The following is a 5908-nucleotide window of genomic DNA, read 5'->3' on the forward strand; positions in this document are numbered from 1 at the left end:
GGCTCAGGTCATGATCCCAGGGTCCTGGGATTGAGCCCCGCGTCTGGTTCTCTGCTCAGCAGGGAGCCTGCTTCCCTTTCTCTCTGCCTGCCGCTCTGCCTACTTGTGATCTCTGTCAAATAAAATCTTTAAAAAAATAATAGGAGCAACAATGAACTTAATGAACTCATCATTTTGAGTCTTAGCGATCGGCAGGGTCCACCGGCAAGCGGCATCCATCTCTGGAGGGCTTTCTCATCCTTGGCTCGTTTGATGTAACTTGCGCAAATCCAGGCTCCGTCGCCCTCAACTTCCACCAGCGTGAGGGTGGTTGAGATGACAGCAAACGGTCCCTTCCAGGGAGGCTCCAAGCCTCCCACTTGGCGGTGGCACATCCAAACCAAGTCCCTGGGTTGGCAAGGATGTGGCTCCCCCTCCATCTCCGTCCCAGTGTGGGCAGTTCAGATCTCTGCGAAGGCTCTTTCCAAGACTGCAATGCCTGCCGTGACTGGAGTATAGACTGATCAGTAATTTCTGCTAGGGCAACTTCTTGTAGCCGAGGGCAGAGCGGCAGGGTTGGGGGGGGGGGGGTTGTCTCCCAAACATTATTTCAAATGGGGTCACCTTGTTTAAGTAGGGTATACATCATGCCCTGAGGAGGGCTAAAGGAAGGAGATCCACCCATCCACCGCCAGTCTCCAGAATTAGCTTTGTCAATGTCCCTTTAAGAGTCCAGTTCATGGGGCGCCTGGGTGGCTCAGTGGGTTAAGCCTCTGCCTTCGGCTCAGGTCATGATCTCAAGAGTCCTGGGATGAGGCCCCGCATCGGGCTCTCTGCTCAGCAGGGGGTCTGCTTCCTCCTCTCTCTCTGTCTGCCTCTCTGCCTGCTTGTGATCTCTCTCTCTCTCTGTCAAATAAATAAATAAATAAAATCTTTAAAAAAAAAAGAGTCCAGTTCATATTCTCTCCTTACCTGGAGCTCTGGGGCCGGTAGGCACAATGTAGTTTCCAATTAGTGCCCACGGCCTTGGCCAATGCCTGTGAGACTGAACTCACAAATGCAGGGCTGTTGTCTGACCTGATCGCAAGAGGTAACCCAAACCTCTAGTAGCTTTTGGCTACCACTCCTGTCATCTCATGTTTGGCAGAAAAAGCCTCTACCCAGCCTGAAAAGGTATCCACAAAAACTAACATATCTTCAAGGAAGAATTAACTTTCCTGTTTTAGTCTTAGCCCAATCCCCTTCATAGTCTAATTTGGTCCATTTCTGTAAATAAACTTGCATCCTTGACCAGGAGGGCCGTGGCAGCAATTATGTGGAGGCAGCAGGGAACCCAGCTGCTACTGGATCTAGTTTCTTGCTAAGATAGGCTACTGGCCTTTGCCAAGGCCCCAGAGTCTGAGTCAAAACTCCTTTGGTCACCCCTGCCTTTTCATCCACATACAAGTGGAAGGGTTTGGTAACATCTGGGATGGCCAATGCTGGGGAACTCAGTAAGGCTGTTTGTGAAAGACCCCCTTTCTCTTTCTCCTTGCTGAAGGCGAAATTAAGTAACTTGTTATCTCCATAACTAGATAACGGCAAGCACGTATCCTGTGCAAACAGGATGCTTGTGATGATCTGTCAAGAAGGAAGACAAAGGAGGAACAGGGACCTTCAGGAGTGATAATAAGTCAAGGCTGTCAAGGCTATGTTGAGAGAGCTGCCAGAGCAACCAGCTGTGTCCGTGCCTTGAACCCAACAATGCATGATTTCAAATTTACCAATCAGACCCCTGTAACCATGCATCTGCTTCTGTAAGCTCGCTTCCCGCCACCCCAACCCCGCCCTATATAATCTGCTCCCCAACCTAGCCTGGCGCGCTCAGTCTCCGGAAGGCTGATGCGTCCGCAGGCGCCTGTGTAACCAATAAACCTCTTGCAACTTGCATCCAGTGGAGGCTTGGTGTCTGCTTCTTGGGTGCGGATCGAGGGTCTTTCATTTGTAATTCCCGAAATGCTCCTTCTGCCTCAGCTGTCCCCACTATCATAATGAGTACTCCCTTAGCCAGTTTGTAGAGAGGTCAGGCCGTCTCGGTGAACCGTGGTATCCACAGCCTACAGTAGTCCACTGTCCCAAGGAACTCCCTCGTGGAGATCAAAGCCTAAATAAGTGGTTTGGCTCTGACAAAGCTGTGCTTTCATTGCTGACAGCTGATACCCTTTTTCCTGAAGAGTCTGTAAGAGAGCTCTCGTCCCCCCGCAAGCATGACCCATAGTCCTCAGCGGCTATTTCTGCTATTCCCACTAACTCAGTCAGATTCTTTCCTTAAAATCCTTTAATTTTCTGAAGTTTCCACCTTATATTTGGGGCTGACTGACTGGCAGAAGCAAGATCATCTAAACGAGCTATCCTGCAACTTCTCTGAAGTTTACCTCAAGTTGTCTAGCTTAGGTAAACAAGCATTTAAAAACAATCAAATCTAGAATTTAACACCCATAAAGGTATCTTATTAAAACACAATTTTTCTCTCTAAAATAACCCTCATTTCCAGAAATAGCCAAATCAGAACTAATTCATTTGAAAAACAAGTCCAGTTTTAACAAACTTGGCCTAATTATTTACATAAGCTCAGCAAGAACAGTAAGTGATCATATAGATCTTTTAGAATCTGCTTTTCTGGAACTTTTTTTTTTTTTAAGATTTTATTTATTTATCAGAGAGAGGGCGAGAGAGCAAGCACAGGCAGACAGAATGGCAGGCAGAGGCAGAGGGAGAAGCAGGCTCCCTGCCGAGCAAGGAGCCCGATGACTCGATCCCAGGACGCTGGGATCATGACCTGAGCCGAAGGCAGCTGCTTAACCAACTGAGCCACCCAGGCGTCCCTGCTGGAACTTCTTATAAGGAATCTCTAGGTTGAACTTTTAGTAGCCTCTCTGGGCTAGAAGCCAAGCCACATACTTGCCATGAGACATGCCTGCAACACCTGTCAGATTTGGGCGAATTACTCTTCCTGAGGTTCCTAAACCTGCCAGGAAGTGACATTCTTTACTCACCTGGTGAGGCTGCTGGGAACTCTGTAAGCAAGGTATCAGGCCAACAGTTCCAAAGGGCTTTACGGCTCCAGGTTTATAAAGTCAACCGTAGTTCCTTTTGATGAAGTCCCAGAACCTAAGTCAGGTTCGGTGGGGTGAGGAGGTTCGGAGCCGATGACTAAAGAAAGAATTCTTAAGACGTCATTGGTGCAAAATGGTGGTTTATTAAAGCACGGGGACAGGACCCGTGGGCAGGAAGAGCTGCTGCCCGGGTTGTGAAGGTGTGCATGTTATATACCCCACGGTTGGGGGGAGGTGGTGAAGGAACGGGAGATTTCAACAGCGTTTTCACATGCTAGGGAGGGCCTACAAGGTGCCGGGGGGAGTCCTTGCCCTTATGGCCTGATCAATGTCGTCTTTAGGTCAGGCACTAACATCAAGATAATTGGGAGATTCTTGGTGGGGCATTATGATCTGGCTATCATTTACATTCCTTTCTACTCCAGTCTCCTCCAGTTTATGGTGGGAGGGGGACATTAGGGCTTCACGAACCAGGAGTTATTTGCCTCTGGAAATTTGTGCTATTGATAAGGTAACCTCCCTGTTTAGGTCTCTAGGACATCTTGTAGAGCAAGGGAGATTCCTGTTCTGCAGGATTGCGATCCCTGCAAGTTAACTATTTATCGTTTTATGGCGATCAGGGGTGCCTGAGGAATGCTACACATATGGAGGGGAGCGGGTGAAGAGGGGGTGCAAAGCGCCAGCTTTTGCTTTGTCTTCAGCCAGCCTCCTGCTCCCTCATCACTTTAACTGTCTGGTCATATCTGAGTCTTTTCAAATATGACATTCCAGTCAAAGCCTTGGTAAAATAACCAGTGTTTCCAATGGTGTCCTGTTACAAGGAGAACAGATTCTTATTGAACTTATGCAAATGACTGATTGCCATGGAAGAAAGAATGCTTGCTGAGACCTTGAGTTTCAGAGGGTTCAGATATAGAGAAAGAGTTGAATGCCTTGATTTGTTTACAAATCTCTGTAAGTTACAGATAACTTAAGAAAAAGTTTCCCTAGTCTGGAGGAGCAAACATTATAGAACCAGTAATTGTTTAAATCATTAAGAGACACAACATTACAATCTTTCAGTTCATCTAGTCCCATGTTGCTAATTCTGGTTTAGTCCGAATGCAGCTTTTACTTCTGGAAATTCTTACCCATTTCAGTTCCAGGATTTTAACATATCAAAGACCTGTATTTGTCCTGAAAGTCTTTTATATGAATTTTCTTTAGGGCGGAATTCATCTCACAAGAGAATTAAAACAATTACAAATGACAAAAACTCAGAATAGATATGGTTACATTATCAAGTGATGACCCTTATCAAAACATTAAAACTTTAGGAAATGTATAGAACCTCTAGAGTAGTTACAGCATTTACTCAAATGTAACCCAAGGTTTATCATTGGTTTAGCAGTACTCCCTGAGTAACTTAGCATATCAAGGAAAAACTTATGAGTTGAAGAGACCTCGTTGTAAGGGCCTACTTAGCCAGAGTGAGCCATTTTGTTGTTTATGCAGTAAACTTAGATTGAACCTACCACTTCCCCCAGGGAGAAAGCGCTTAAAAACAAAACCGGTGAAATACGGCTGGCTGGTGAAACACGGCCAAATAGCCCCAATTATGGAGCACAGATACCAGGACATGTCAGGCTGACCAGAGATAATGGAGTCCAGATACCAGGACGTGCCCGGCCAGATGGGAACATCCAATCAAGGGAAAGCGCACGTATTACCTCCCTACCCACCAAGGATGAGCCAGGCCAGGTGGAAACGTCCAATCAAGGGAAAGCGCAAGTATTACCCACCGAGGAGTGTGAGCCCCACCTTTTGGACACCAGACAAAGGCGCTAATTTTAGCCAAGGTCATAGGCTGAATTAAATGACTATCATGGGGTGAATTGTAATTCAATTGGCCATCTGTGTGTGACCAGGCTCAACCATATTGCCTTTACTCTATAAAAGTTAGTCTGTGAGACTGGGAGGGGTCGCCTCTTTGCAAGAGACGGCCTTGGCCAGTCAGTTTGATTCTCGCTTGGTGCGAAATAAAGCTTTGCTTGACCTTCGCTTTGTATCAGTCTCGTCCTTTAGTCTACGGACCCTTTCACTCATTTACAACTCTGGGCAGGCAAAGAGAAAACCATTTACATTTTTTAATAGATCAATTAAACTAAGAAAACTTTGCCGTTTTAAACAGAGAGAAAATCAGCTTTTTTATACCAGTGTTGTTCCTTTTTATTCTTAAGCATGCAGTCTTAAGATAGTGGGTTTACTGGGTTTCCCTCCCATTGTGAATGATGTTGCAGACAAAAAGGAGGGGGATCTTTAAGATGCTGTCCTGCTTGTGTCCCTCGCAGGAACTTAGGAGCGTCTTAGCTAAGGTCTGTTCGTATAAGCCCTGGACCAGGCTACTCTGTGGAGTAGGTGACTGTTATGCCATATCATGCCCTGCGAGACTCAGGGTGCAACCCACTTAGACTCCGTAGCTGAAGCAATGGAGCCATACAGACAGATTCACACAGTCAGGCACTCTTCAGATTTAAACAGGTTGGACATCCCCCACCCCCACCGGGTATTCCTGGCTAATGGGAGGTGATCAGTCTCCCCTTCCATTCTTTACGAATGGGTCTGGCTCAGACAGTGGCCCTGGGGCTTTCCTGGTTCAATGGGCAGATCCAGTCAGTTGTCCCCAGCCTCTTATTGTTAGTCCAGCAGGGCGGAGGTGAGCCTCGGCTGTCCAGGAGAGCCCAGGCTTGAGTCCCTTGAAATCAGTGGGGCACGCCTAATCCCTAGGGCAGGTGCTCCATTTGCCCTCCGAGGCCCCTCTCCTGTCCCACACAGGTGGTACAATGGGGGATAGT

Source organism: Mustela erminea, chromosome 10 (assembly GCF_009829155.1).
Source record: "Mustela erminea isolate mMusErm1 chromosome 10, mMusErm1.Pri, whole genome shotgun sequence".
Taxonomy (NCBI): Eukaryota; Metazoa; Chordata; class Mammalia; order Carnivora; family Mustelidae; genus Mustela; species Mustela erminea.